The sequence below is a fragment of the Pelobates fuscus genome, chromosome 2 (assembly GCF_036172605.1).
Source record: "Pelobates fuscus isolate aPelFus1 chromosome 2, aPelFus1.pri, whole genome shotgun sequence".
In the NCBI taxonomy this organism is placed as follows: domain Eukaryota; kingdom Metazoa; phylum Chordata; class Amphibia; order Anura; family Pelobatidae; genus Pelobates; species Pelobates fuscus.
In genome coordinates this window covers 288,216,440-288,240,927 of record NC_086318.1, presented here as the reverse complement: position 1 = coordinate 288,240,927, position 24,488 = coordinate 288,216,440, and the positions used below count along the sequence as shown (strand labels likewise).

The 24,488-nt window shown below is 41.9% G+C and overlaps 65 pseudogenes; 59 read left to right on the top strand and 6 right to left on the bottom strand.

Moving 5' to 3' along the window:
• The first annotated feature begins 15 nt into the window (after positions 1–15).
• Positions 16–134, top strand: LOC134594144 (5S ribosomal RNA; annotated as a pseudogene).
• Positions 135–511: 377 nt separating this feature from the next.
• On the top strand, positions 512–630 carry LOC134588294 (5S ribosomal RNA; annotated as a pseudogene).
• A 640-nt stretch (positions 631–1,270) lies between these two features.
• Positions 1,271–1,389, top strand: LOC134594921 (5S ribosomal RNA; annotated as a pseudogene).
• Positions 1,390–1,523: 134 nt separating this feature from the next.
• On the top strand, positions 1,524–1,642 carry LOC134595755 (5S ribosomal RNA; annotated as a pseudogene).
• Positions 1,643–2,019: 377 nt separating this feature from the next.
• LOC134588708 (5S ribosomal RNA) lies at positions 2,020–2,138 on the top strand (annotated as a pseudogene).
• Positions 2,139–2,275: 137 nt separating this feature from the next.
• LOC134595862 (5S ribosomal RNA) lies at positions 2,276–2,394 on the top strand (annotated as a pseudogene).
• Positions 2,395–2,528: 134 nt separating this feature from the next.
• LOC134595030 (5S ribosomal RNA) lies at positions 2,529–2,647 on the top strand (annotated as a pseudogene).
• A 134-nt stretch (positions 2,648–2,781) lies between these two features.
• On the top strand, positions 2,782–2,900 carry LOC134589215 (5S ribosomal RNA; annotated as a pseudogene).
• Positions 2,901–3,125: 225 nt separating this feature from the next.
• LOC134594143 (5S ribosomal RNA) lies at positions 3,126–3,244 on the top strand (annotated as a pseudogene).
• A 377-nt stretch (positions 3,245–3,621) lies between these two features.
• Positions 3,622–3,740, top strand: LOC134588293 (5S ribosomal RNA; annotated as a pseudogene).
• Positions 3,741–3,874: 134 nt separating this feature from the next.
• LOC134589214 (5S ribosomal RNA) lies at positions 3,875–3,993 on the top strand (annotated as a pseudogene).
• Positions 3,994–4,380: 387 nt separating this feature from the next.
• LOC134594920 (5S ribosomal RNA) lies at positions 4,381–4,499 on the top strand (annotated as a pseudogene).
• Positions 4,500–4,633: 134 nt separating this feature from the next.
• On the top strand, positions 4,634–4,752 carry LOC134595754 (5S ribosomal RNA; annotated as a pseudogene).
• Positions 4,753–5,129: 377 nt separating this feature from the next.
• LOC134588707 (5S ribosomal RNA) lies at positions 5,130–5,248 on the top strand (annotated as a pseudogene).
• Positions 5,249–5,385: 137 nt separating this feature from the next.
• LOC134595861 (5S ribosomal RNA) lies at positions 5,386–5,504 on the top strand (annotated as a pseudogene).
• A 134-nt stretch (positions 5,505–5,638) lies between these two features.
• LOC134595029 (5S ribosomal RNA) lies at positions 5,639–5,757 on the top strand (annotated as a pseudogene).
• A 134-nt stretch (positions 5,758–5,891) lies between these two features.
• LOC134589213 (5S ribosomal RNA) lies at positions 5,892–6,010 on the top strand (annotated as a pseudogene).
• A 134-nt stretch (positions 6,011–6,144) lies between these two features.
• On the top strand, positions 6,145–6,263 carry LOC134598434 (5S ribosomal RNA; annotated as a pseudogene).
• Positions 6,264–6,488: 225 nt separating this feature from the next.
• LOC134588759 (5S ribosomal RNA) lies at positions 6,489–6,607 on the top strand (annotated as a pseudogene).
• Positions 6,608–6,832: 225 nt separating this feature from the next.
• Positions 6,833–6,951, top strand: LOC134594142 (5S ribosomal RNA; annotated as a pseudogene).
• Positions 6,952–7,176: 225 nt separating this feature from the next.
• LOC134589034 (5S ribosomal RNA) lies at positions 7,177–7,294 on the top strand (annotated as a pseudogene).
• Positions 7,295–7,761: 467 nt separating this feature from the next.
• Positions 7,762–7,880, top strand: LOC134589344 (5S ribosomal RNA; annotated as a pseudogene).
• A 134-nt stretch (positions 7,881–8,014) lies between these two features.
• On the top strand, positions 8,015–8,133 carry LOC134597655 (5S ribosomal RNA; annotated as a pseudogene).
• Positions 8,134–8,267: 134 nt separating this feature from the next.
• On the top strand, positions 8,268–8,386 carry LOC134594140 (5S ribosomal RNA; annotated as a pseudogene).
• Positions 8,387–8,763: 377 nt separating this feature from the next.
• On the top strand, positions 8,764–8,882 carry LOC134588291 (5S ribosomal RNA; annotated as a pseudogene).
• Positions 8,883–9,016: 134 nt separating this feature from the next.
• LOC134589210 (5S ribosomal RNA) lies at positions 9,017–9,135 on the top strand (annotated as a pseudogene).
• A 387-nt stretch (positions 9,136–9,522) lies between these two features.
• LOC134594919 (5S ribosomal RNA) lies at positions 9,523–9,641 on the top strand (annotated as a pseudogene).
• Positions 9,642–9,775: 134 nt separating this feature from the next.
• On the top strand, positions 9,776–9,894 carry LOC134588517 (5S ribosomal RNA; annotated as a pseudogene).
• Positions 9,895–10,119: 225 nt separating this feature from the next.
• On the top strand, positions 10,120–10,238 carry LOC134594139 (5S ribosomal RNA; annotated as a pseudogene).
• A 134-nt stretch (positions 10,239–10,372) lies between these two features.
• Positions 10,373–10,491, top strand: LOC134589343 (5S ribosomal RNA; annotated as a pseudogene).
• Positions 10,492–10,625: 134 nt separating this feature from the next.
• On the top strand, positions 10,626–10,744 carry LOC134594918 (5S ribosomal RNA; annotated as a pseudogene).
• A 134-nt stretch (positions 10,745–10,878) lies between these two features.
• On the top strand, positions 10,879–10,997 carry LOC134594138 (5S ribosomal RNA; annotated as a pseudogene).
• A 377-nt stretch (positions 10,998–11,374) lies between these two features.
• Positions 11,375–11,493, top strand: LOC134588289 (5S ribosomal RNA; annotated as a pseudogene).
• Positions 11,494–11,627: 134 nt separating this feature from the next.
• On the top strand, positions 11,628–11,746 carry LOC134589209 (5S ribosomal RNA; annotated as a pseudogene).
• A 387-nt stretch (positions 11,747–12,133) lies between these two features.
• LOC134588515 (5S ribosomal RNA) lies at positions 12,134–12,252 on the top strand (annotated as a pseudogene).
• A 225-nt stretch (positions 12,253–12,477) lies between these two features.
• LOC134594137 (5S ribosomal RNA) lies at positions 12,478–12,596 on the top strand (annotated as a pseudogene).
• Positions 12,597–12,821: 225 nt separating this feature from the next.
• On the top strand, positions 12,822–12,940 carry LOC134597298 (5S ribosomal RNA; annotated as a pseudogene).
• A 467-nt stretch (positions 12,941–13,407) lies between these two features.
• Positions 13,408–13,526, top strand: LOC134594917 (5S ribosomal RNA; annotated as a pseudogene).
• Positions 13,527–13,660: 134 nt separating this feature from the next.
• On the top strand, positions 13,661–13,779 carry LOC134594136 (5S ribosomal RNA; annotated as a pseudogene).
• A 1,146-nt stretch (positions 13,780–14,925) lies between these two features.
• On the top strand, positions 14,926–15,044 carry LOC134588529 (5S ribosomal RNA; annotated as a pseudogene).
• Positions 15,045–15,178: 134 nt separating this feature from the next.
• On the top strand, positions 15,179–15,297 carry LOC134588880 (5S ribosomal RNA; annotated as a pseudogene).
• A 134-nt stretch (positions 15,298–15,431) lies between these two features.
• Positions 15,432–15,550, top strand: LOC134594408 (5S ribosomal RNA; annotated as a pseudogene).
• A 241-nt stretch (positions 15,551–15,791) lies between these two features.
• Positions 15,792–15,910, top strand: LOC134588754 (5S ribosomal RNA; annotated as a pseudogene).
• A 377-nt stretch (positions 15,911–16,287) lies between these two features.
• LOC134597932 (5S ribosomal RNA) lies at positions 16,288–16,406 on the top strand (annotated as a pseudogene).
• Positions 16,407–16,631: 225 nt separating this feature from the next.
• LOC134588660 (5S ribosomal RNA) lies at positions 16,632–16,750 on the top strand (annotated as a pseudogene).
• A 1,723-nt stretch (positions 16,751–18,473) lies between these two features.
• Positions 18,474–18,592, top strand: LOC134588651 (5S ribosomal RNA; annotated as a pseudogene).
• A 134-nt stretch (positions 18,593–18,726) lies between these two features.
• Positions 18,727–18,845, top strand: LOC134594424 (5S ribosomal RNA; annotated as a pseudogene).
• A 134-nt stretch (positions 18,846–18,979) lies between these two features.
• LOC134588640 (5S ribosomal RNA) lies at positions 18,980–19,098 on the top strand (annotated as a pseudogene).
• A 134-nt stretch (positions 19,099–19,232) lies between these two features.
• Positions 19,233–19,351, top strand: LOC134588505 (5S ribosomal RNA; annotated as a pseudogene).
• A 134-nt stretch (positions 19,352–19,485) lies between these two features.
• On the top strand, positions 19,486–19,604 carry LOC134594257 (5S ribosomal RNA; annotated as a pseudogene).
• Positions 19,605–19,829: 225 nt separating this feature from the next.
• LOC134588010 (5S ribosomal RNA) lies at positions 19,830–19,947 on the top strand (annotated as a pseudogene).
• Positions 19,948–20,081: 134 nt separating this feature from the next.
• LOC134597281 (5S ribosomal RNA) lies at positions 20,082–20,200 on the top strand (annotated as a pseudogene).
• A 134-nt stretch (positions 20,201–20,334) lies between these two features.
• LOC134597562 (5S ribosomal RNA) lies at positions 20,335–20,453 on the top strand (annotated as a pseudogene).
• A 134-nt stretch (positions 20,454–20,587) lies between these two features.
• On the top strand, positions 20,588–20,696 carry LOC134589315 (5S ribosomal RNA; annotated as a pseudogene).
• A 226-nt stretch (positions 20,697–20,922) lies between these two features.
• Positions 20,923–21,041, top strand: LOC134598101 (5S ribosomal RNA; annotated as a pseudogene).
• A 378-nt stretch (positions 21,042–21,419) lies between these two features.
• On the top strand, positions 21,420–21,538 carry LOC134588237 (5S ribosomal RNA; annotated as a pseudogene).
• A 225-nt stretch (positions 21,539–21,763) lies between these two features.
• Positions 21,764–21,882, top strand: LOC134594659 (5S ribosomal RNA; annotated as a pseudogene).
• A 134-nt stretch (positions 21,883–22,016) lies between these two features.
• On the top strand, positions 22,017–22,135 carry LOC134596325 (5S ribosomal RNA; annotated as a pseudogene).
• Positions 22,136–22,269: 134 nt separating this feature from the next.
• On the top strand, positions 22,270–22,388 carry LOC134588020 (5S ribosomal RNA; annotated as a pseudogene).
• Positions 22,389–22,758: 370 nt separating this feature from the next.
• LOC134588834 (5S ribosomal RNA) lies at positions 22,759–22,877 on the bottom strand (annotated as a pseudogene).
• Positions 22,878–23,253: 376 nt separating this feature from the next.
• Positions 23,254–23,372, bottom strand: LOC134597321 (5S ribosomal RNA; annotated as a pseudogene).
• A 134-nt stretch (positions 23,373–23,506) lies between these two features.
• On the bottom strand, positions 23,507–23,625 carry LOC134587837 (5S ribosomal RNA; annotated as a pseudogene).
• Positions 23,626–23,759: 134 nt separating this feature from the next.
• LOC134588437 (5S ribosomal RNA) lies at positions 23,760–23,877 on the bottom strand (annotated as a pseudogene).
• A 134-nt stretch (positions 23,878–24,011) lies between these two features.
• On the bottom strand, positions 24,012–24,130 carry LOC134594800 (5S ribosomal RNA; annotated as a pseudogene).
• Positions 24,131–24,355: 225 nt separating this feature from the next.
• On the bottom strand, positions 24,356–24,474 carry LOC134588833 (5S ribosomal RNA; annotated as a pseudogene).
• Between the last annotated feature and the right edge of the window lie 14 nt (positions 24,475–24,488).

Genomic DNA, 24,488 nt, shown 5'->3' with positions numbered 1-24,488 from the left:
CATTCTCTTAATTTCACTTACGGCCATACCAGTCTGAAAATGCCTGATCTCGTCAGATCTCGGAAGCCATCCAGACTCGGGCCTGGTTAGTACTTGTATGGGAGACCAACTAGGAACCTCAGGTGCCGTAAGCTTTTGTTTATTTCTTTTTTGCATTATGATGTCATAATCAGACCACTTTTTTCCCTATCCAGAAGCGTCTTGTCTTTTGTCGCAACCAGAGTTTGATATTCTACCAACATTAGCGAGATCGCTTTCTCTTAATTTCACTTACGGCCATACCAGTCTGAAAATGCCAGATCTCGGAAGCCATCCAGACTCGGGCCTGGTTAATACTTGTATGGGAGACCAACTTGGAACCTCAGGTGCCATAAGCTTTTGTTTATTTCTTTTTTGCATTATGATGTCATAATCAGACCACTTTTTTCCCTATCCAGAAGCGTCTTGTCTTTTGTCGCAACCAGAGTTTGATATTCTACCAACATTAGCGAGATTGCATTCTCTTAATTTAACTTAAGGCCATACCAGTCTGAAAATGCCTGATCTTGTCAGATCTCGGAAGCCATTCAGACTCGGGCCTGGTTAGTACTTGTATGGGAGACCAACTAGGAACCTCAGGTGCCGTAAGATTTTGTTTATTTCTTTTTTGCATTATGATGTCATAATCAGACCACTTTTTTCCCTATCCAGAAGCGTCTTGTCTTTTGTCGCAACCAGAGTTTGATATTCTACCAACATTAGCGAGATCGCATTCTCTTAATTTCACTTACGGCCATACCCGTCTGAAAATGCATGATCTCGTCAGATCTCGGAAGCCATCCAGACTCGGGCCTGGTTAGTACTTGTATGGGGGACCAACTAGGAACCTCGGGTGACTTAAGCTTTTGTTTATTTTTTTTTTGCATTATGATGTCATAATCAGTCCACTTTTTTCCCTATCCAGAAGCGTCTTGTCTTTTGTCGCAACCAGAGTTTGATATTCTACCAACATTAGCGAGATCGCATTCTCTTAATTTCACTTACGGGCATACCAGCCTGAAAATGCCTGATCTCATCAGATCTCGGAAGCCATCCAGACTCGTGCCTGGTTAGTACTTGTATGGGAGACGATCTAGGAACCTCAGGTGCCGTGAGCTTTTGTTTATTTCTTTTTTGCATTATGATGTCATAATCAGACCACCTTTTTCCCTATCCAGAAGCGTCTTGTCTTTTGTCGTAACTAGAGTTTGATATTCTACCAACATTAGCGAGATCGCATTCTCTTAATTTCACTTATGGCCATACCAGTCTGAAAATGCCTGATCTCGTCAGATCTCGGAAGCCATCCAGACTCGGGCCTGGTTAGTACTTGTATGGGAGACCAACTAGGAACCTCAGGTGCCGTAAGCTTTTGTTTATTTCTTTTTTGCATTATGATGTCATAATCAGACCACTTTTTTCCCTATCCAGAAGCGTCTTGTCTTTTGTCGCAACCAGAGTTTGATATTCTACCAACATTAGCGAGATCGCATTCTCTTAATTTTGCTTACGGCCATACCAGTCTGAAAATGCCTGATCTCGTCAGATCTTGGAAGCTATCCAGACTCGGGCCTGGTTAGTACTTGTATGGGAGACCAACTAGGAACCTCAGGTGCAGTAAGCTTTTGTTTATTTCTTTTTTGCATTATGATGTCATAATCAGACCACTTTTTTCCCTATCCAGAAACGTCTTGTCTTTTGTCGCAACCAGAGTTTGATATTCTACCAACATTAGCGAGATTGCATTCTCTTAATTTCACTTACGGCCATACCAGTCTGAAAATGCCAGATCTCGGAAGCCATCCACACTCGGGCCTGGTTAGTACTTGTATGGGAGACCAACTAGGAACCTCAGGTGCCGTAAGCTTTTGTTTATTTATTTTTTGCATTATGATGTCATAATCAGACCACTTTTTTCCCTATCCAGAAGCGTCTTGTCTTTTGTCGCAACCAGAGTTTGATATTCTACCAACATTAGCGAGATCGCATTCTCTTAATTTCACTTACGGCCATACCAGTCTGAAAATGCCTGATCTCGTCAGTTCTCGGAAGCCGTCCAGACTCGGACCTGGTTAGTACTTGTATGGGAGACCAACTAGGAACCTCAGGTGCTGTAAGCTTTTGTTTATTTCTTTTTTTGCATTATGATGTCATAATCAGACATCACTTTTTTCCCTATCCAGAAGCGTCTTGTCTTTTGTCGCAACCAGAGTTTGATATTCTACCAACATTAGCGAGATCGCATTCTCTTAATTTTGCTTACGGCCATACCAGTCTGAAAATGCCTGATCTCGTCAGATCTCGGAAGCCTTCCAGGCTCGGGCCTGGTTAGTACTTGTATGGGAGACCAACTAGGAACCTCAGGTGCCGTAAGCTTTTGTTTATTTCTTTTTTGCATTATGATATCATAATCAGACCACTTTTTTCCCTATCCAGAAGCGTCTTGTCTTTTGTCGCAACCAGAGTTTGATATTCTACCAACATTAGCGAGATCGCATTCTCTTAATTTTGCTTACGGCCATACCAGTCTGAAAATGCCTGATCTCGTCAGATCTTGGAAGCTATCCGGACTCGGACCTGGTTAGTACTTGTATGGGAGACCAACTAGGAACCTCAGGTGCCGTAAGCTTTTGTTTATTTCTTTTTTGCATTATGATGTCATAATCAGACCACTTTTTTCCCTATCCAGAAACGTCTTGTCTTTTGTCGCAACCAGAGTTTGATATTCTACCAACATTAGCGAGATTGCATTCTCTTAATATCACTTACGGCCATACCAGTCTGAAAATGCATGATCTCGTCAGATCTCGGAAGCCATCCAGACTCGGGCCTGGTTAGTACTTGTATGGGGGACCAACTAGGAACCTCGGGTGACTTAAGCTTTTGTTTATTTCTTTTTTGCATTATGATGTCATAATCAGACCACTTTTTTCCCTATGGGAGACCAACTAGGAACCTCAGGTGCCGTAAGCTTTTGTTTATTTCTTTTTTGCATTATGATGTCATAATCAGACCACTTTTTTCCCTATCCAGAAGCGTCTTGTCTTTTGTCGCAACCAGAGTTTGATATTCTACCAACATTAGCGAGATCGCATTCTCTTAATTTCACTTACGGCCATACCAGTCTGAAAATGCCTGATCTCGTCAGATCTCGGAAGCCATCCAGACTCGGGCCTGGTTAGTACTTGTATGGGAGACCAACTAGGAACCTCAGGTGCCGTAAGCTTTTGTTTATTTCTTTTTTGCATTATGATGTCATAATCAGACCACTTTTTTCCCTATCCAGAAGCGTCTTGTCTTTTGTCGCAACCAGAGTTTGATATTCTACCAACATTAGCGAGATCGCTTTCTCTTAATTTCACTTACGGCCATACCAGTCTGAAAATGCCAGATCTCGGAAGCCATCCAGACTCGGGCCTGGTTAATACTTGTATGGGAGACCAACTTGGAACCTCAGGTGCCATAAGCTTTTGTTTATTTCTTTTTTGCATTATGATGTCATAATCAGACCACTTTTTTCCCTATCCAGAAGCGTCTTGTCTTTTGTCGCAACCAGAGTTTGATATTCTACCAACATTAGCGAGATTGCATTCTCGTAATTTAACTTAAGGCCATACCAGTCTGAAAATGCCTGATCTTGTCAGATCTCGGAAGCCATTCAGACTCGGGCCTGGTTAGTACTTGTATGGGAGACCAACTAGGAACCTCAGGTGCCGTAAGATTTTGTTTATTTCTTTTTTGCATTATGATGTCATAATCAGACCACTTTTTTCCCTATCCAGAAGCGTCTTGTCTTTTGTCGCAACCAGAGTTTGATATTCTACCAACATTAGCGAGATCGCATTCTCTTAATTTCACTTACGGCCATACCAGTCTGAAAATGCATGATCTCGTCAGATCTCGGAAGCCATCCAGACTCGGGCCTGGTTAGTACTTGTATGGGGGACCAACTAGGAACCTCGGGTGACTTAAGCTTTTGTTTATTTTTTTTTTGCATTATGATGTCATAATCAGTCCACTTTTTTCCCTATCCAGAAGCGTCTTGTCTTTTGTCGCAACCAGAGTTTGATATTCTACCAACATTAGCGAGATCGCATTCTCTTAATTTCACTTACGGGCATACCAGCCTGAAAATGCCTGATCTCATCAGATCTCGGAAGCCATCCAGACTCGTGCCTGGTTAGTACTTGTATGGGAGACGATCTAGGAACCTCAGGTGCCGTGAGCTTTTGTTTATTTCTTTTTTGCATTATGATGTCATAATCAGACCACCTTTTTCCCTATCCAGAAGCGTCTTGTCTTTTGTCGTAACTAGAGTTTGATATTCTACCAACATTAGCGAGATCGCATTCTCTTAATTTCACTTATGGCCATACCAGTCTGAAAATGCCTGATCTCGTCAGATCTCGGAAGCCATCCAGACTCGGGCCTGGTTAGTACTTGTATGGGAGACCAACTAGGAACCTCAGGTGCCGTAAGCTTTTGTTTATTTCTTTTTTGCATTATGATGTCATAATCAGACCACTTTTTTCCCTATCCAGAAGCGTCTTGTCTTTTGTCGCAACCAGAGTTTGATATTCTACCAACATTAGCGAGATCGCATTCTCTTAATTTTGCTTACGGCCATACCAGTCTGAAAATGCCTGATCTCGTCAGATCTTGGAAGCTATCCAGACTCGGGCCTGGTTAGTACTTGTATGGGAGACCAACTAGGAACCTCAGGTGCAGTAAGCTTTTGTTTATTTCTTTTTTGCATTATGATGTCATAATCAGACCACTTTTTTCCCTATCCAGAAACGTCTTGTCTTTTGTCGCAACCAGAGTTTGATATTCTACCAACATTAGCGAGATTGCATTCTCTTAATTTCACTTATGGCCATACCAGTCTGAAAATGCCAGATCTCGGAAGCCATCCACACTCGGGCCTGGTTAGTACTTGTATGGGAGACCAACTAGGAACCTCAGGTGCCGTAAGCTTTTGTTTATTTATTTTTTGCATTATGATGTCATAATCAGACCACTTTTTTCCCTATCCAGAAGCGTCTTGTCTTTTGTCGCAACCAGAGTTTGATATTCTACCAACATTAGCGAGATCGCATTCTCTTAATTTCACTTACGGCCATACCAGTCTGAAAATGCCTGATCTCGTCAGTTCTCGGAAGCCGTCCAGACTCGGACCTGGTTAGTACTTGTATGGGAGACCAACTAGGAACCTCAGGTGCTGTAAGCTTTTGTTTATTTCTTTTTTTGCATTATGATGTCATAATCAGACATCACTTTTTTCCCTATCCAGAAGCGTCTTGTCTTTTGTCGCAACCAGAGTTTGATATTCTACCAACATTAGCGAGATCGTATTCTCTTAATTTTGCTTACGGCCATACCAGTCTGAAAATGCCTGATCTCGTCAGATCTCGGAAGCCTTCCAGGCTCGGGCCTGGTTAGTACTTGTATGGGAGACCAACTAGGAACCTCAGGTGCCGTAAGCTTTTGTTTATTTCTTTTTTGCATTATGATATCATAATCAGACCACTTTTTTCCCTATCCAGAAGCGTCTTGTCTTTTGTCGCAACCAGAGTTTGATATTCTACCAACATTAGCGAGATCGCATTCTCTTAATTTTGCTTACGGCCATACCAGTCTGAAAATGCCTGATCTCGTCAGATCTTGGAAGCTATCCGGACTCGGACCTGGTTAGTACTTGTATGGGAGACCAACTAGGAACCTCAGGTGCCGTAAGCTTTTGTTTATTTCTTTTTTGCATTATGATGTCATAATCAGACCACTTTTTTCCCTATCCAGAAACGTCTTGTCTTTTGTCGCAACCAGAGTTTGATATTCTACCAACATTAGCGAGATTGCATTCTCTTAATATCACTTACGGCCATACCAGTCTGAAAATGCATGATCTCGTCAGATCTCGGAAGCCATCCAGACTCGGGCCTGGTTAGTACTTGTATGGGGGACCAACTAGGAACCTCGGGTGACTTAAGCTTTTGTTTATTTCTTTTTTGCATTATGATGTCATAATCAGACCACTTTTTTCCCTATCCAGAAGCGTCTTGTCTTTTGTCGCAACCAGAGTTTGATATTCTACCAACATTAGCGAGATCGCATTCTCTTAATTTCACTTACGGTCATACCAGTCTTAAAATGCCTGATCTCGTCAGATCTCGGCAGCCATCCAGACTCGGGCCTGGTTAGTACTTGTATGGGAGACCAACTAGGAACCTCAGGTGCCGTAAACTTTTGTTTATTTCTTTTTTGCATTATGATGTCATAATCAGACCACTTTTTTCCCTATGGGAGACCAACTAGGAACCTCAGGTGCCGTAAGCTTTTGTTTATTTCTTTTTTGCATTATGATGTCATAATCAGACCACTTTTTTCCCTATCCAGAAGCGTCTTGTCTTTTGTCGCAACCAGAGTTTGATATTCTACCAACATTAGCGAGATCGCCTTCTCTTAAGTTCACTTACGGCCATACCAGTCTGAAAATGCCTGATCTCGTCAGATCTCGGAAGCCATCCAGACTCGGGCCTGGTTAGTACTTGTATGGGAGACCAACTAGGAACCACATTTGCCGTAAGCTTTTGTTTATTTATTTTTTGCCTTATGATGTCATAATCAGACCACTTTTTTCCCTATGGGAGACCAACTAGGAACCTCAGGTGCCGTAAGCTTTTGTTTATTTCTTTTTTGCATTATGATGTCATAATCAGACCACTTTTTTCCCTATCCAGAAGCGTCTTGTCTTTTGTCGCAACCAGATTTTGATATTCTACCAACATTAGCGAGATCGCATTCTCTTATTTTCACTTACGGCCATACCAGTCTGAAAATGCCTGATCTCGTCAGATCTCGGAAGCCATCCAGACTCGGGCCTGGTTAGTACTTGTATGGGAGACCAACTAGGAACCTCAGGTGCCGTAAGCTTTTGTTTATTTCTTTTTTGCATTATGATGTCATAATCAGACCACTTTTTTCCCTATGGGAGACCAACTAGAAACCTCAGGTGCCGTAAGCTTTTGTTTATTTCTTTTTTGCATTATAATGTCATAATCAGACCACTTTTTTCCCTATCCAGAAGCGTCTTGTCTTTTGTTGTAACCAGAGTTTGATATTCTACCAACATTAGCGAGATCGCATTCTCTTAATTTCACTTACGGCATACCAGTCTGAAAATGCCTGATCTCGTCAGATCTCGGAAGCCATCCAGACTCGGGCCTGGTTAGTACTTGTATGGGAGACCAACTAGTAACCTCAGGTGCCGTAAGCTTTTGTTTATTTCTTTTTTGCATTATGATGTCATAATCAGACCACTTTTTTCCCTATCCAGAAGCGTCTTGTCTTTTGTCGCAACCAGAGTTTGATATTCTACCAACATTAGCGAGATCGCATTCTCTTAATTTCACTTACGGCCATGCCAGTCTGAAAATGTCAGCTCTTGAAAGCCATCCAGACTCGGGCCTGGTTAGTACTTGTATGGGAGACCAACTAGGAACCCAGGTGCCGTAAGCTTTTGTTTATTTCTTTTTTGCATTATGATGTCATAATCAGACCACTTTTTTCCCTATGGGAGACCAACTAGGAACCTCAGGTGCCGTAAGCTTTTGTTTATTTCTTTTTTGCATTATGATGTCATAATCAGACCACTTTTTTCCCTACCCAGAAGCGTCTTGTCTTTTGTCGCAACCAGAGTTTGATATTCTACCAACATTAGCGAGATCGCATTCTCTTAATTTCACTTACGGGCATACCAGCCTGAAAATGCCTGATCTCATCAGATCTCGGAAGCCATCCAGACTCGTGCCTGGTTAGTACTTGTATGGGAGACGATCTAGGAACCTCAGGTGCCGTAAGCTTTTGTTTATTTCTTTTTTGCATTATGATGTCATAATCAGACCACCTTTTTCCCTATCCAGAAGCGTCTTGTCTTTTGTCGTAACTAGAGTTTGATATTCTACCAACATTAGCAAGATCGCATTCTCTTAATTTAACTTATGGCCATACCAGTCTGAAAATGCCTGATCTCGTCAGATCTCGGAAGCCATCCAGACTCGGGCATGGTTAGTACTTGTATGGGAGACCAACTAGGAACCTCAGGTGCCGTAAGCTTTTGTTTATTTCTTTTTTGCATTATGATGTCATAATCAGACCACTTTTTTCCCTATCCAGAAGCGTCTTGTCTTTTGTCGCAACCAGAGTTTGATATTCTACCAACATTAGCGAGATCGCATTCTCTTAATTTCACTTACGGCCATACCAGTCTGAAAATGCCTGATCTCGTCAGATCTCGGAAGCCATCCAGACTCGGGCCTGGTTAGTACTTGTATGGGAGACCAACTAGGAACCTCAGGTGCCGTAAGCTTTTGTTTATTTCTTTTTTGCATTATGATGTCATAATCAGACCACTTTTTTCCCTATCCAGAAGCGTCTTGTCTTTTGTCGCAACCAGAGTTTGATATTCTACCAACATTAGCGAGATCGCTTTCTCTTAATTTCACTTACGGCCATACCAGTCTGAAAATGCCAGATCTCGGAAGCCATCCAGACTCGGGCCTGGTTAATACTTGTATGGGAGACCAACTTGGAACCTCAGGTGCCATAAGCTTTTGTTTATTTCTTTTTTGCATTATGATGTCATAATCAGACCACTTTTTTCCCTATCCAGAAGCGTCTTGTCTTTTGTCGCAACCAGAGTTTGATATTCTACCAACATTAGCGAGATTGCATTCTCTTAATTTAACTTAAGGCCATACCAGTCTGAAAATGCCTGATCTTGTCAGATCTCGGAAGCCATTCAGACTCGGGCCTGGTTAGTACTTGTATGGGAGACCAACTAGGAACCTCAGGTGCCGTAAGATTTTGTTTATTTCTTTTTTGCATTATGATGTCATAATCAGACCACTTTTTTCCCTATCCAGAAGCGTCTTGTCTTTTGTCGCAACCAGAGTTTGATATTCTACCAACATTAGCGAGATCGCATTCTCTTAATTTCACTTACGGCCATACCAGTCTGAAAATGCATGATCTCGTCAGATCTCGGAAGCCATCCAGACTCGGGCCTGGTTAGTACTTGTATGGGGGACCAACTAGGAACCTCGGGTGACTTAAGCTTTTGTTTATTTTTTTTTTGCATTATGATGTCATAATCAGTCCACTTTTTTCCCTATCCAGAAGCGTCTTGTCTTTTGTCGCAACCAGAGTTTGATATTCTACCAACATTAGCGAGATCGCATTCTCTTAATTTCACTTACGGGCATACCAGCCTGAAAATGCCTGATCTCATCAGATCTCGGAAGCCATCCAGACTCGTGCCTGGTTAGTACTTGTATGGGAGACAATCTAGGAACCTCAGGTGCCGTGAGCTTTTGTTTATTTCTTTTTTGCATTATGATGTCATAATCAGACCACCTTTTTCCCTATCCAGAAGCGTCTTGTCTTTTGTCGTAACTAGAGTTTGATATTCTACCAACATTAGCGAGATCGCATTCTCTTAATTTCACTTATGGCCATACCAGTCTGAAAATGCCTGATCTCGTCAGATCTCGGAAGCCATCCAGACTCGGGCCTGGTTAGTACTTGTATGGGAGACCAACTAGGAACCTCAGGTGCCGTAAGCTTTTGTTTATTTCTTTTTTGCATTATGATGTCATAATCAGACCACTTTTTTCCCTATCCAGAAGCGTCTTGTCTTTTGTCGCAACCAGAGTTTGATATTCTACCAACATTAGCGAGATCGCCTTCTCTTAAGTTCACTTACGGCCATACCAGTCTGAAAATGCCTGATCTCGTCAGATCTCGGAAGCCATCCAGACTCGGGCCTGGTTAGTACTTGTATGGGAGACCAACTAGGAACCTCATTTGCCGTAAGCTTTTGTTTATTTATTTTTTGCCTTATGATGTCATAATCAGACCACTTTTTTCCCTATGGGAGACCAACTAGGAACCTCAGGTGCCGTAAGCTTTTGTTTATTTCTTTTTTGCATTATGATGTCATAATCAGACCACTTTTTTCCCTATCCAGAAGCGTCTTGTCTTTTGTCGCAACCAGAGTTTGATATTCTACCAACATTAGCGAGATCGCATTCTCTTATTTTCACTTACGGCCATACCAGTCTGAAAATGCCTGATCTCGTCAGATCTCGGAAGCCATCCAGACTCGGGCCTGGTTAGTACTTGTATGGGAGACCAACTAGGAACCTCAGGTGCCGTAAGCTTTTGTTTATTTCTTTTTTGCATTATGATGTCATAATCAGACCACTTTTTTCCCTATCCAGAAGCGTCTTGTCTTTTGTCGCAACCAGAGTTTGATATTCTACCAACATTAGCGAGATCGCATTCTCTTAATTTCACTTACGGGCATACCAGCCTGAAAATGCCTGATCTCATCAGATCTCGGAAGCCATCCAGACTCGTGCCTGGTTAGTACTTGTATGGGAGACGATCTAGGAACCTCAGGTGCCGTAAGCTTTTGTTTATTTCTTTTTTGCATTATGATGTCATAATCAGACCACCTTTTTCCCTATCCAGAAGCGTCTTGTCTTTTGTCGTAACTAGAGTTTGATATTCTACCAACATTAGCGAGATCGCATTCTCTTAATTTAACTTATGGCCATACCAGTCTGAAAATGCCTGATCTCGTCAGATCTCGGAAGCCATCCAGACTCGGGCCTGGTTAGTACTTGTATGGGAGACCAACTAGGAACCTCAGGTGCCGTAAGCTTTTGTTTATTTCTTTTTTGCATTATGATGTCATAATCAGACCACTTTTTTCCCTATCCAGAAGCGTCTTGTCTTTTGTCGCAACCAGAGTTTGATATTCTACCAACATTAGCGAGATCGCATTCTCTTAATTTCACTTACGGCCATACCAGTCTGAAAATGCCTGATCTCGTCAGATCTCGGAAGCCATCCAGACTCGGGCCTGGTTAGTACTTGTATGGGAGACCAACTAGGAACCTCAGGTGCCGTAAGCTTTTGTTTATTTCTTTTTTGCATTATGATGTCATAATCAGACCACTTTTTTCCCTATCCAGAAGCGTCTTGTCTTTTGTCGCAACCAGAGTTTGATATTCTACCAACATTAGCGAGATCGCTTTCTCTTAATTTCACTTACGGCCATACCAGTCTGAAAATGCCAGATCTCGGAAGCCATCCAGACTCGGGCCTGGTTAATACTTGTATGGGAGACCAACTTGGAACCTCAGGTGCCATAAGCTTTTGTTTATTTCTTTTTTGCATTATGATGTCATAATCAGACCACTTTTTTCCCTATCCAGAAGCGTCTTGTCTTTTGTCGCAACCAGAGTTTGATATTCTACCAACATTAGCGAGATTGCATTCGCTTAATTTAACTTAAGGCCATACCAGTCTGAAAATGCCTGATCTTGTCAGATCTCGGAAGCCATTCAGACTCGGGCCTGGTTAGTACTTGTATGGGAGACCAACTAGGAACCTCAGGTGCCGTAAGATTTTGTTTATTTCTTTTTTGCATTATGATGTCATAATCAGACCACTTTTTTCCCTATCCAGAAGCGTCTTGTCTTTTGTCGCAACCAGAGTTTGATATTCTACCAACATTAGCGAGATCGCATTCTCTTAATTTCACTTACGGCCATACCAGTCTGAAAATGCATGATCTCGTCAGATCTCGGAAGCCATCCAGACTCGGGCCTGGTTAGTACTTGTATGGGGGACCAACTAGGAACCTCGGGTGACTTAAGCTTTTGTTTATTTTTTTTTTGCATTATGATGTCATAATCAGTCCACTTTTTTCCCTATCCAGAAGCGTCTTGTCTTTTGTCGCATCCAGAGTTTGATATTCTACCAACATTAGCGAGATCGCATTCTCTTAATTTCACTTACGGGCATACCAGCCTGAAAATGCCTGATCTCATCAGATCTCGGAAGCCATCCAGACTCGTGCCTGGTTAGTACTTGTATGGGAGACGATCTAGGAACCTCAGGTGCCGTGAGCTTTTGTTTATTTCTTTTTTGCATTATGATGTCATAATCAGACCACTTTTTTCCCTATCCAGAAGCGTCTTGTCTTTTGTCGCAACCAGAGTTTGATATTCTACCAACATTAGCGAGATCGCCTTCTCTTAAGTTCACTTACGGCCATACCAGTCTGAAAATGCCTGATCTCGTCAGATCTCGGAAGCCATCCAGACTCGGGCCTGGTTAGTACTTGTATGGGAGACCAACTAGGAACCTCATTTGCCGTAAGCTTTTGTTTATTTATTTTTTGCCTTATGATGTCATAATCAGACCACTTTTTTCCCTATGGGAGACCAACTAGGAACCTCAGGTGCCGTAAGCTTTTGTTTATTTCTTTTTTGCATTATGATGTCATAATCAGACCACTTTTTTCCCTATCCAGAAGCGTCTTGTCTTTTGTCGCAACCAGAGTTTGATATTCTACCAACATTAGCGAGATCGCATTCTCTTATTTTCACTTACGGCCATACCAGTCTGAAAATGCCTGATCTCGTCAGATCTCGGAAGCCATCCAGACTCGGGCCTGGTTAGTACTTGTATGGGAGACCAACTAGGAACCTCAGGTGCCGTAAGCTTTTGTTTATTTCTTTTTTGCATTATGATGTCATAATCAGACCACTTTTTTCCCTATGGGAGACCAACTAGAAACCTCAGGTGCCGTAAGCTTTTGTTTATTTCTTTTTTGCATTATAATGTCATAATCAGACCACTTTTTTCCCTATCCAGAAGCGTCTTGTCTTTTGTTGTAACCAGAGTTTGATATTCTACCAACATTAGCGAGATCGCATTCTCTTAATTTCACTTACGGCCATACCAGTCTGAAAATGCCTGATCTCGTCAGATCTCGGAAGCCATCCAGACTCGGGCCTGGTTAGTACTTGTATGGGAGACCAACTAGTAACCTCAGGTGCCGTAAGCTTTTGTTTATTTCTTTTTTGCATTATGATGTCATAATCAGACCACTTTTTTCCCTATCCAGAAGCGTCTTGTCTTTTGTCGCAACCAGAGTTTGATATTCTACCAACATTAGCGAGATCGCATTCTCTTAATTTCACTTACGGCCATGCCAGTCTGAAAATGTCAGCTCTTGAAAGCCATCCAGACTCGGGCCTGGTTAGTACTTGTATGGGAGACCAACTAGGAACCCAGGTGCCGTAAGCTTTTGTTTATTTCTTTTTTGCATTATGATGTCATAATCAGACCACTTTTTTCCCTATGGGAGACCAACTAGGAACCTCAGGTGCCGTAAGCTTTTGTTTATTTCTTTTTTGCATTATGATGTCATAATCAGACCACTTTTTTCCCTATCCAGAAGCGTCTTGTCTTTTGTCGTAACTAGAGTTTGATATTCTACCAACATTAGCGAGATCGCATTCTCTTAATTTAACTTATGGCCATACCAGTCTGAAAATGCCTGATCTCGTCAGATCTCGGAAGCCATCCAGACTCGGGCCTGGTTAGTACTTGTATGGGAGACCAACTAGGAACCTCAGGTGCCGTAAGCTTTTGTTTATTTCTTTTTTGCATTATGATGTCATAATCAGACCACTTTTTTCCCTATCCAGAAGCGTCTTGTCTTTTGTCGCAACCAGAGTTTGATATTCTACCAACATTAGCGAGATCGCATTCTCTTAATTTCACTTACGGCCATACCAGTCTGAAAATGCCTGATCTCGTCAGATCTCGGAAGCCATCCAGACTCGGGCCTGGTTAGTACTTGTATGGGAGACCAACTAGGAACCTCAGGTGCCGTAAGCTTTTGTTTATTTCTTTTTTGCATTATGATGTCATAATCAGACCACTTTTTTCCCTATCCAGAAGCGTCTTGTCTTTTGTCGCAACCAGAGTTTGATATTCTACCAACATTAGCGAGATCGCATTCTCTTAATTTCATTTACGCACATTCCAGTCTGAAAATGCCTGATCTCGTCAGATCTCGGAAGTCATCCAGACTCAGGCCTGGTTAGTACTTGTATGGGAGACCAACTAGGAACCTCAGGTGCCGCAAGCTTTTGTTTATTTATTTTTTGCGTTATGATGTCATAATCAGACCACTTTTTTCCCTATGGGTGACCAACTAGGAACCTCAGGTGCCGTAAGCTTTTGTTTATTTCTTTTTTGCATTATGATGTCATAATCAGACCACTTTTTTCCCTATGGGAGACCAACTAGGAACCTCAGGTGCCGTAAGCTTTTGTTTATTTCTTTTTTGCATTATGATGTCATAATCAGACCACTTTTTTCCCTATCCAGAAGCGTCTTGTCTTTTGTCGCAACCAGAGTTTGATATTCTACCAACATTAGCGAGATCGCATTCTCTTAATTTCACTTACGGCCATACCAGTCTGAAAATGCCAGATCTCGGAAGCCATCCAGACTTGGTCCTGGTTAGTACTTGTATGGGAGACCAACTAGTAACCTCAGGTGTCGTAAGCTTTTGTTTATTTCTTTTTTGCATTATGATGTCATAATCAGACCACTTTTTTCCCTATCCAAAAGCGTCTTTTCTTTTGTCGCAACCAGAGTTTGATATTCTACCAACATTAGCGAGATCGCATTCTCTTAATTTCACTTACGGCCATACCAGTCTGAAAATGCCAGATCTTGGAAGCCATCCAGACTCGGGCCTGGTTAGTACTTGTATGGGAGACCAACTAGGAACCCCAGGTGCCGTAAGCTTTTGTTTATTTCTTTTTTGCATTATGATGTCATAATCAGACCACTTTTTCCCCTATGGGAGACCAACTAGGAACCTCAGGTGCCGTAAGCTTTTGTTTATTTCTTTTTTGCATTATGATGTCATAATCAGACCACTTTTTTCCCTTTCCAGAAGCGTCTTGTCTTTTGTCGCAACCAGAGTTTGATATTCTACCAACATTAGCGAGATCGCATTCTCTTAATTTCACTTACGGCCATACTAGTCTGAAAATGCCTGATCTCGTAAGATCTTGAAAGTCATCCAGACTCTGGCCTGGTTAGTACTTGTATGGGAGACCATCTAGGAACCTCAGGTGCCGTAAGCTTTTGTTTATTTCTTTTTTGCATTATGATGTCATAATCAGACCACTTTTTTCCATATCCAGAAGCGTCTTGTCTTTTGTCGCAACCAGAGTTTGATATTCTACCAACATTAGCGAGATCGCATTCTCTTAATTTCACTTACGGCCATACCAGTCTGAAAATGCATGATCTTGTCAGATCTCGGAAGCCATCCAGACTCTGGCCTGGTTAGTACTTGTATGGGAGACCATCTAGGAACCTCAGGTGCCGTAAGCTTTTGTTTATTTCTTTTTTGCATTATGATGTCATAATCAGACAACTTTTTTCCATATCCAGAAGCGTCTTGTCTTTTGTCGCAACCAGAGTTTGATATTCTACCAACATTAGCGAGATCGCATTCTCATAATTTCACTTACGGCCATACCAGTCTGAAAATGCCTGATCTCGTCAGATCTCGGAAGCCATCCAGACTCGGGCCTGGTTAGTACTTGTATGGGAGACCAACTAGGAACCTCAGGTGCTGTAAGCTTTTGTTTATTTATTTTTTGCCTTATGATGTCATAATCAGACCACTTTTTTCCCTATGGGAGATCAACTAGGAACCTCAGGTGCCGTAAGCTTTTGTTTATTTCTTTTTTGCATTATGATGTCATAATCAGACCACTTTTTTCCCTATCCAGAAGCGTCTTGTCTTTTGTCGCAACCAGAGTATGATATTCTACCAACATTAGCGAGATCGCATTCTCTTATTCTCTTATTCTCTTATTTTCACTTACGGCCATACCAGTCTGAAAATGCCTGATCTTGTCAGATCTCAGAAGCCATCTACACTCGGGCCTGGTTAGTATTTGTATGGGAGACCAACTAGGAACCTCAGGTGCCGTAAGCTTTTGTTTATATCTTTTTTGCATTATGATGTCATAATCAGACCACTTTTTTCCCTATCCAGAAGCGTCTTGTCTTTTGTTGCAACCAGAGTTTGATATTCTACCAACATTAGCGAGATCGCATTCTCTTAATTTCACTTACGGCCATACCAGTCTGAAAATGCCAGTTCTCGGAAGCCATCCAGACTCGGGCCTGGTTAGTACTTGTATGGGAGACCAACTAGGAACCTCAGGTGCCGTAAGCTTTTGTTTATTTCTTTTTTGCATTATGATGTCATAATCAGACCACTTTTTTCCCTATCCAGAAGCGTCTTGTCTTTTGTCGCAACCAGAGTTTGATATTCTACCAACATTAGCGAGATCGCATTCTCTTAATTTCACTTACGGCCATACCAGTCTGAAAATGCCTGATCTTGTCAGATCTCGGAAGCCATCCAGATTCGGGCCTGGTTAGTACTTGTATGGGAGACCAACTAGGAACCTCAGGTGCCGTAAGCTTTTGTTTATTTCTTTTTTGCATTATGATGTCATAATCAGACCACTTTTTTCCCTATGGGAGACCAACTAGGAACCTCAGGTGCCGTAAGCTTTTGTTTATTTCTTTTTTGCATTATAATGTCATAATCAGACCACTTTTTTCCCTATCCAGAAGCGGCTTGTCTTTTGTTGCAACCAGAGTTTGATATTCTACCAACATTAGCGAGATCGCATTCTCTTAATTTCACTTATGGCCATACCAGTCTGAAAATGCCTGATCTCGTCAGATCTCGGAAGCCATTCAGACTCGGGCCTGGTTAGTACTTGTATGGGAGACCAACTAGTAACCTCAAGTGCCGTAAGCTTTTGTTTATTTCTTTTTTGCATTATGATGTCATAATCAGACCACTTTTTTCCCTATCCAGAAGCGTCTTGTCTTTTGTCGCAACCAGAGTTTGATATTCTACCAACATTAGCGAGATCGCATTCTCTTAATTTCACTTACGGCCATACCAGTCTGAATATGTCAGATCTTGGAAGCCATCCAGACTCGGGCCTGGTTAGTTCTTGTATGGGAGACAAACTAGGAACCCCAGGTGCCGTAAGCTTTTGTTTATTTCTTTTTTGCATTATGATGTCATAATCAGACCACTTTTTTCCCTATGGGAGACCAACTAGGAACCTCAGGTGCCGTAAGCTTTTGTTTATTTCTTTTTTGCATTATGATGTCATAATCAGACCACTTTTTTCCCTATCCAGAAGCGTCTTGTCTTTTGTCGCAACCAGAGTTTGATATTCTACCAACATTAGCGAGATCGCATTCTCTTAATTTCATTTACGCCCATTCCAGTCTGAAAATGCCTGATCTCGTCAGATCTCGGAAGCCATCCAGACTCAGGCCTGGTTAGTACTTGTATGGGAGACCAACTAGGAACCTCAGGTGCCGCAAGCTTTTGTTTATTTATTTTTTGCGTTATGATGTCATAATCAGACCACTTTTTTCCCTATGGGAGACCAACTAGGAACCTCAGGTGCCGTAAGCTTTTGTTTATTTCTTTTTTGCATTATGATGTCATAATCAGACCACTTTTTTCCCTATCCAGAAGCGTCTTGTCTTTTGTCGCAACCAGAGTTTGATATTCTACCAACATTAGCGAGATCGCATTCTCTTAATTTCACTTACGGCCATACCAGTCTGACAATGCCAGATCTCGGAAGCCATCCAGACTCGGGCCTGGTTAGAACTTGTATGGGAGACCAACTAGGAACCTCAGGTGCCGTAAGCTTTTGTTTATTTCTTTTTTGCATTATGATGTCATAATCAGACCACTTTTTTCCCTATGGGAGACCAACTAGGAACCTCAGGTGCCGTAAGCTTTTGTTTATTTCTTTTTTGCATTATAATGTCATAATCAGACCACTTTTTTCCCTATCCAGAAGCGGCTTGTCTTTTGTTGCAACCAGAGTTTGATATTCTACCAACATTAGCGAGATCGCATTCTCTTAATTTCACTTAAGGCCATACCAGTCTGAAAATGCCAGTTCTCGGAAGCCATCCAGACTCGGGCCTGGTTAGTACTTGTATGGGAGACCAACTAGTAACCTCAGGTGCCGTAAGCTTTTGTTTATTTCTTTTTTGCATTATGATGTCATAATCAGACCACTTTTTTCCCTATCCAGAAGCGTCTTGTCTTTTGTCGCAACCAGAGTTTGATATTCTACCAACATTAGCGAGATCGCATTCTCTTAATTTCACTTACGGCCATACCAGTCTGAATATGTCAGATCTTGGAAGCCATCCAGACTCGGGCCTGGTTAGTACTTGTATGGGAGACAAACTAGGAACCCCAGGTGCCGTAAGCTTTTGTTTATTTCTTTTTTGCATTATGATGTCATAATCAGACCACTTTTTTCCCTATGGGAGACCAACTAGGAACCTCAGGTGCCGTATGCTTTTGTTTATTTCTTTTTTGCATTATGATGTCATAATCAGACCACTTTTTTCCCTATCCAGAAGCGTCTTGTCTTTTGTCGCAACTAGAGTTTGATATACTACCAACATTAACGAGATCGCATTCTCTTAATTTCACTTACGGCCATACCAGTCTGAAAATGCCTGATCTCGTCAGATCTCGGAAGACATACAGACTCGGGCCTGGTTAGTACTTGTATGGGAGACCAACTAGGAACCTCAGGTGCCGTAAGCTTTTGTTTATTTCTTTTTTGCATTATGATGTCATAATCAGACCACTTTTTTCCCTATCCAGAAGCGTCTTGTCTTTTGTCGCAACTAGAGTTTGATATACTACCAACATTAACGAGATCGCATTCTCTTAATTTCATTTACGGCCATACCAGTCTGAAAATGCCTGATCTCGTCAGATCTCGGAAGACATACAGACTCGGGCCTGGTTAGTACTTGTATGGGAGACCAACTAGGAACCTCAGGTGCCGTAAGCTTTTGTTTATTTCCTTTTTGCATTATGATGTCATAATCAGTCCACTTTTTTCCCTATCCAGAAGCGTCTTGTCTTTTGTCGCAACCAGAGTTTGATATTCTACCAACATTAGCGAGATCGCATTCTCTTAATTTCACTTACGGCCATACCAGTCTGAAAATGCCTGATCTCGTCAGATCTCGGAAGACATACAGACTCGGGCCTGGTTAGTACTTGTATGGGAGACCAACTAGGAACCTCAGGTGCCGTAAGCTTTTGTTTATTTCTTTTTTGCATTATGATATCATAATCAGACCACTTTTTTCCCTATCCAGAAGCGTCTTGTCTTTTGTCGCAACCAGAGTTTGATATTCTACCAACATTAGCGAGATCGCATTCTCTTAATTTCACTTACAGCCATACCAGTCTGAAAATGCCTAATCTCATCAGATCTCGGAAGCCATCCAGGCTCGGGCCTGGTTAGTACTTGTATGGGAGACCAACTAGGAACCTCCGGTGCCGTAAGCTTTTGTTTATTTCTTTTTTGCATTATGATGTCATAATCAGACCACTTTTTTCCCTATCCAGAAGCGTCTTGTCTTTTGTCGCAACCAGAGTTTGATATTCTACCAACATTAGTGAGATCGCATTCTCTCAATTTCACTTACGGTCATACCAGTCTGAAAATGCCTGATCTCGTCAGATCTCGGAAGACATACAGACTCGGGCCTGGTTAGTACTTGTATGGGAGACCAACTAGGAACCTCAGGTGCCGTAAGCTTTTGTTTATTTCTTTTTTGCATTATGATGTCATAATCAGACCACTTTTTTCCCTATGGGAGACCAACTAGGAACCTCAGGTGCCGTAAGCTTTTGTTTATTTCCTTTTTGCATTATGATGTCATAATCAGTCCACTTTTTTCCCTATCCAGAAGCGTCTTGTCTTTTGTCGCAACCAGAGTTTGATATTCTACCAACATTAGCGAGATCGCATTCTCTTAATTTCACTTACGGCCATACCAGTCTGAAAATGCCTGATCTCGTCAGATCTCGGAAGACATACAGACTCGGGCCTGGTTAGTACTTGTATGGGAGACCAACTAGGAACCTCAGGTGCGTAAGCATTTGTTTATTTCTTTTTTGCATTATGATATCATAATCAGTCCACTTTTTTCCCTATCCAGAAGCGTCTTGTCTTTTGTCGCAACCAGAGTTTGATATTCTACCAACATTAGTGAGATCGCATTCTCTTAATTTTACTTACGGTCATACCAGTCTGAAAATGCCTGATCTCGTCAGATCTCGGAAGCCATCCAGACTCGGGCCTGGTTAGTACTTGTATGGGAGACCAACTAGGAACCTCAAGTGCCGTAAGCTTTTGTTTATTTCTTTTTTGCATTATGATGTCATAATCAGACCACTTTTTTCCCTATCCAGAAGCGTCTTGTCTTTTGTCGAAACCAGAGTTTGATATTCTACCAACATTAGCGTGATCGTAATCTCTTAATTTCACTTACGGCCATACCAGTCTGAAAATGCCTGATCTCGTCAGGTCTCGGAAGCCATCCAGACTCGGGTCTGGTTAGTACTTGTATGGGAGACCAACTAGGAACCTCAGGTGCCGTAAGCTTTTGTTTATTTCTTTTTTGCATTATGATGTCATAATCAGACCACTTTTTTCCCTATCCAGAAGCGTCTTGTCTTTTGTCGCAACCAGAGTTTGATATTCTACCAACATTAGCGAGATCGCATTCTCTTAATTTCACTTACGGCCATACCAGTCTGAAAATGCCTGATCTCGGAAGCCATCCAGACTCGGGCCTGGTTAGTACTTGTATGGGAGACCAACTAGGAACCTCAGGTGCCGTAAGCTTTTGTTTATTTCTTTTTTGCATTATGATGTCATAATCAGACCACTTTTTTTCCCTATGGGAGACCAACTAGGAACCTCAGGTGCCGTAAGCTTTTGTTTATTTCTTTTTTGCATTATGATGTCATAATCAGACCACTTTTTTCCCTATCCAGAAGCGTCTTGTCTTTTGTCGCAACCAGAGTTCTATATTCTACCAACATTAGCGAGATCGCATTCTCTTAATTTCACTTACGGCCATACCAGTCTGAAAATGCCTCATCTCGTCAGATCTCGGAAGCCATCCAGACTCGGGCCTGGTTAGTACTTGTATGGGAGACCAACTAGGAACCTCAGGTGCCGTAAGCTTTTGTTTATTTCTTTTTTGCATTATGATGTCATAATCAGACCACTTTTTTCCCCTATCCAGAAGCATCTTGTCTTTTGTCGCAACCAGAGTTTGATATTCTACCAACATTAACGAGATCGCATTCTCTTAATTTCACTTACGGCCATACCAGTCTGAAAATGCCAGATCTCAGAAGCCATCCAGACTTGGGCCTGGTTAGTACTTGTATTGGAGACCAACTAGGAACCTCAGGTGCCGTAAGCTTTTGTTTATTTCTTTTTTGCATTATGATGTCATAATCAGACCACTTTTTTCCCTATCCAGAAGCGTCTTGTCTTTTGTCGCAACCAGAGTTTGATATTCTACCAACATTAGCGAGATCGCATTCTCTTAATCTCACTTACGGCCATACCAGTCTGAAAATGCCTGATCTCGTCAGATCTCGGAAGCCATCCAGACTCGTGCCTGGTTAGTACTTGTATAGGAGACCAACTAGGAACCTCAGGTGCCGTAAGCTTTTGTTTATTTCTTTTTTGCATTATGATGTCATAATCAGACCACTTTTTTCCCTATGGGAGACCAACTAGGAACCTCAGGTGCCGTAAGCTTTTGTTTATTTCTTTTTTGCATTATGATGTCATAATCAGACCACTTTTTTCCCTATCCAGAAGCGTCTTGTCTTTTGTCGCAACCAGAGTTTGATATTCTACCAACATTAGCGAGATCGCATTCTCTTAATTTCCCTTACGGCCATACCAGTCTGAAAATGCCTGATCTCGTCAGATCTCGGAAGCCATCCAGACTCGGGCCTGGTTAGTACTTGTATGGGAGACCAACTAGGAACCTCAGGTGCCGTAAGCTTTTGTTTATTTCTTTTTTGCATTATGATGTCATAATCAGACCACTTTTTTCCCTATCCAGAAGCGTCTTGTCTTTTGTCGCAACCAGAGTTTGATATTCTACCAACATTAGTGAGATCGCATTCTCATAATTTCACTTACGGCCATACCAGTCTGAAAATGCCTGATCTCGTCAGATCTCGGAAGCCATCCAGACTCGGGCCTGTTTAGTACTTGTATGGGAGACCAACTAGGAACCTCAGGTGCCGTAAACTCTTGTTTATTTCTTTTTTGCATTATGATGTCATAATCAGACCACTTTTTTCCCTATCCAGAAGTGTCTTGTCTTTTGTCGCAACCAGAGTTTGATATTCTACCAACATTAGCGAGATCGCATTCTATTAATCTTACTTACGGCCATACCAGTCTGAAAATGCCTGATCTCGTCAGATCTCGGAAGCCATCCAGACTTGGGCCTGGTTAGTACTTGTATGGGAGACCAACTAGGAACCTCAGGTGCCGTAAGCTTTTGTTTATTTCTTTTTTGCATTATGATGTCATAATCAGACCACTTTTTTCCCTATCCAGAAGCGTCTTGTCTTTTGTCGCAACCAGAGTTTGATATTCTACCAACATTAGCGAGATCGCATTCTCTTAATTTCATTTACGGCCATACCAGTCTGAAAATGCCTGATCTCGTCAGATCTCGGAAGCTTTTGTTTATTTCTTTTTTGCATTATGATGTCATAATCAGACCACTTTTTTCCCTATGGGAGACCAACTAGGAACCTCAGGTGCCGTAAGCTTTACTCTGGTTGCGACAAAAGACAAGACGCTTCTGGATAGGGAAAAAAGTGGTCTGATTATGACATCATAATGCAAAAAAGAAATAAACAAAAGCTTACGGCACCTGAGGTTCCTAGTTGGTCTCCCATACAAGTACTAACCAGGCCTGAGTCTGGATGGCTTCCGAGATCTGACGAGAACAGGCATTTTCAGACTGGTATGGCCGTAATTGAAATTAAGAGAATGCGATCTCGCTAATGTTGGTAGAATATCAAACTCTGGTTGCGACAAAAGACAAGACGCTTCTGGATAGGGAAAAAGTGGTCTGATTATGACATCATAATGCAAAAAAGAAATAAACAAAAGCTTACGGCACCTGAGGTTCCCAGTTGCTCTCCCATACAAGTACTAACCAGGCCCGAGTCTGGATGGCTTCCGAGATCTGGCATTTTCAGACTGGTATGGCCGTAAGTGAAATTAAGAGAATGTGATCTCGCTAATGTTGGTAGAATATCAAACTCTGGTTGCGACAAAAGACAAGACGCTTCTGGATAGGGAAAAAAGTGGTCTGATTATGACATCATAATGCAAAAAAGAAATAAACAAAAGCTTACGGCACCTGAGGTTCCTAGTTGGTCTCCCATACAAGTACTAACCAGGCCCGAGTCTGGATGGCTTCCGAGATCTGACGAGATCAGGCATTTTCAGACTGTTATGGCCGTAAGTGAAATTAATGGAATGCGATCTCGCTAATGTTGGTAGAATATCAAACTCTGGTTGCGACAAAAGACAAGACGCTTCTGGATAGGGAAAAAAGTGGTCTGATTATGACATCATAATGCAAAAAAGAAATAAACAAAAGCTTACGGCACCTGAGGTTCCTAGTTGGTCTCCCATACAAGTACTAACCAGGCACGAGTCTGGATGGCTCCCGAGATCTGACGAGATCAGGCATTTTCAGACTGGTATGGCCGTAAGTGAAATTAAGAGAATGCGATCTCGCTAATGTTGGTAGAATATCAAACTCTGGTTGCGACAAAAGACAAGACGCTTCTGGATAGGGAAAAAAATGGTCTGATTATGACATCATAATGCAAAAAATAAATAAACAAAAGCTTACGGCACCTGAGGTTCCTAGTTGGTCTCCCATACAAGTACTAACCAGACCCGAGTCGGATGGCTTCCGAGATCTGACGAGATCAGGCATTTTCAGACTGGTATGGCCGTAAGTGAAATTAAGAGAATGCGATCTCGCTAATGTTGATAGAATATCAAACTCTGGTTGCGACAAAAGACAAGACGCTTCTGGATAGGGAAAAAAGTGGTCTGATTATGACATCATAATGCAAAAAAGAAATAAACAAAAGCTTACGGCACCTGAGGTTCCTAGTTGGTCTCCCATACAAGTACTAACCAGGCCCGAGTCTGAATGGCTTCCGAGATCTGACGAGATCAGGCATTTTCAGACTGGTATAGCCGTAAGTGAAATTCAGAGAATGCGATCTCGCTAATGTTGGTAGAATATCAAACTCTGGTTGCTACAAAAGACAAGACGCTTCTGGATAGGGAAAAAAGTGGTCTGATTATGACATCATAATGCAAAAAAGAAATAAACAAAAGCTTACGGCACCTGAGGTTCCTAGTTGGTCTCCCATAGGGAAAAAAGTGGTCTGATTATGACATCATAATGCAAAAAAGAAATAAACAAAAGCTTACGGCACCTGAGGTTCCTAGTTGGTCTCCCATACAAGTACTAACCAGGCCTGAGTCTGGATGGCTTCCGAGATCTGACGAGAACAGGCATTTTCAGACTGGTATGGCCGTAATTGAAATTAAGAGAAT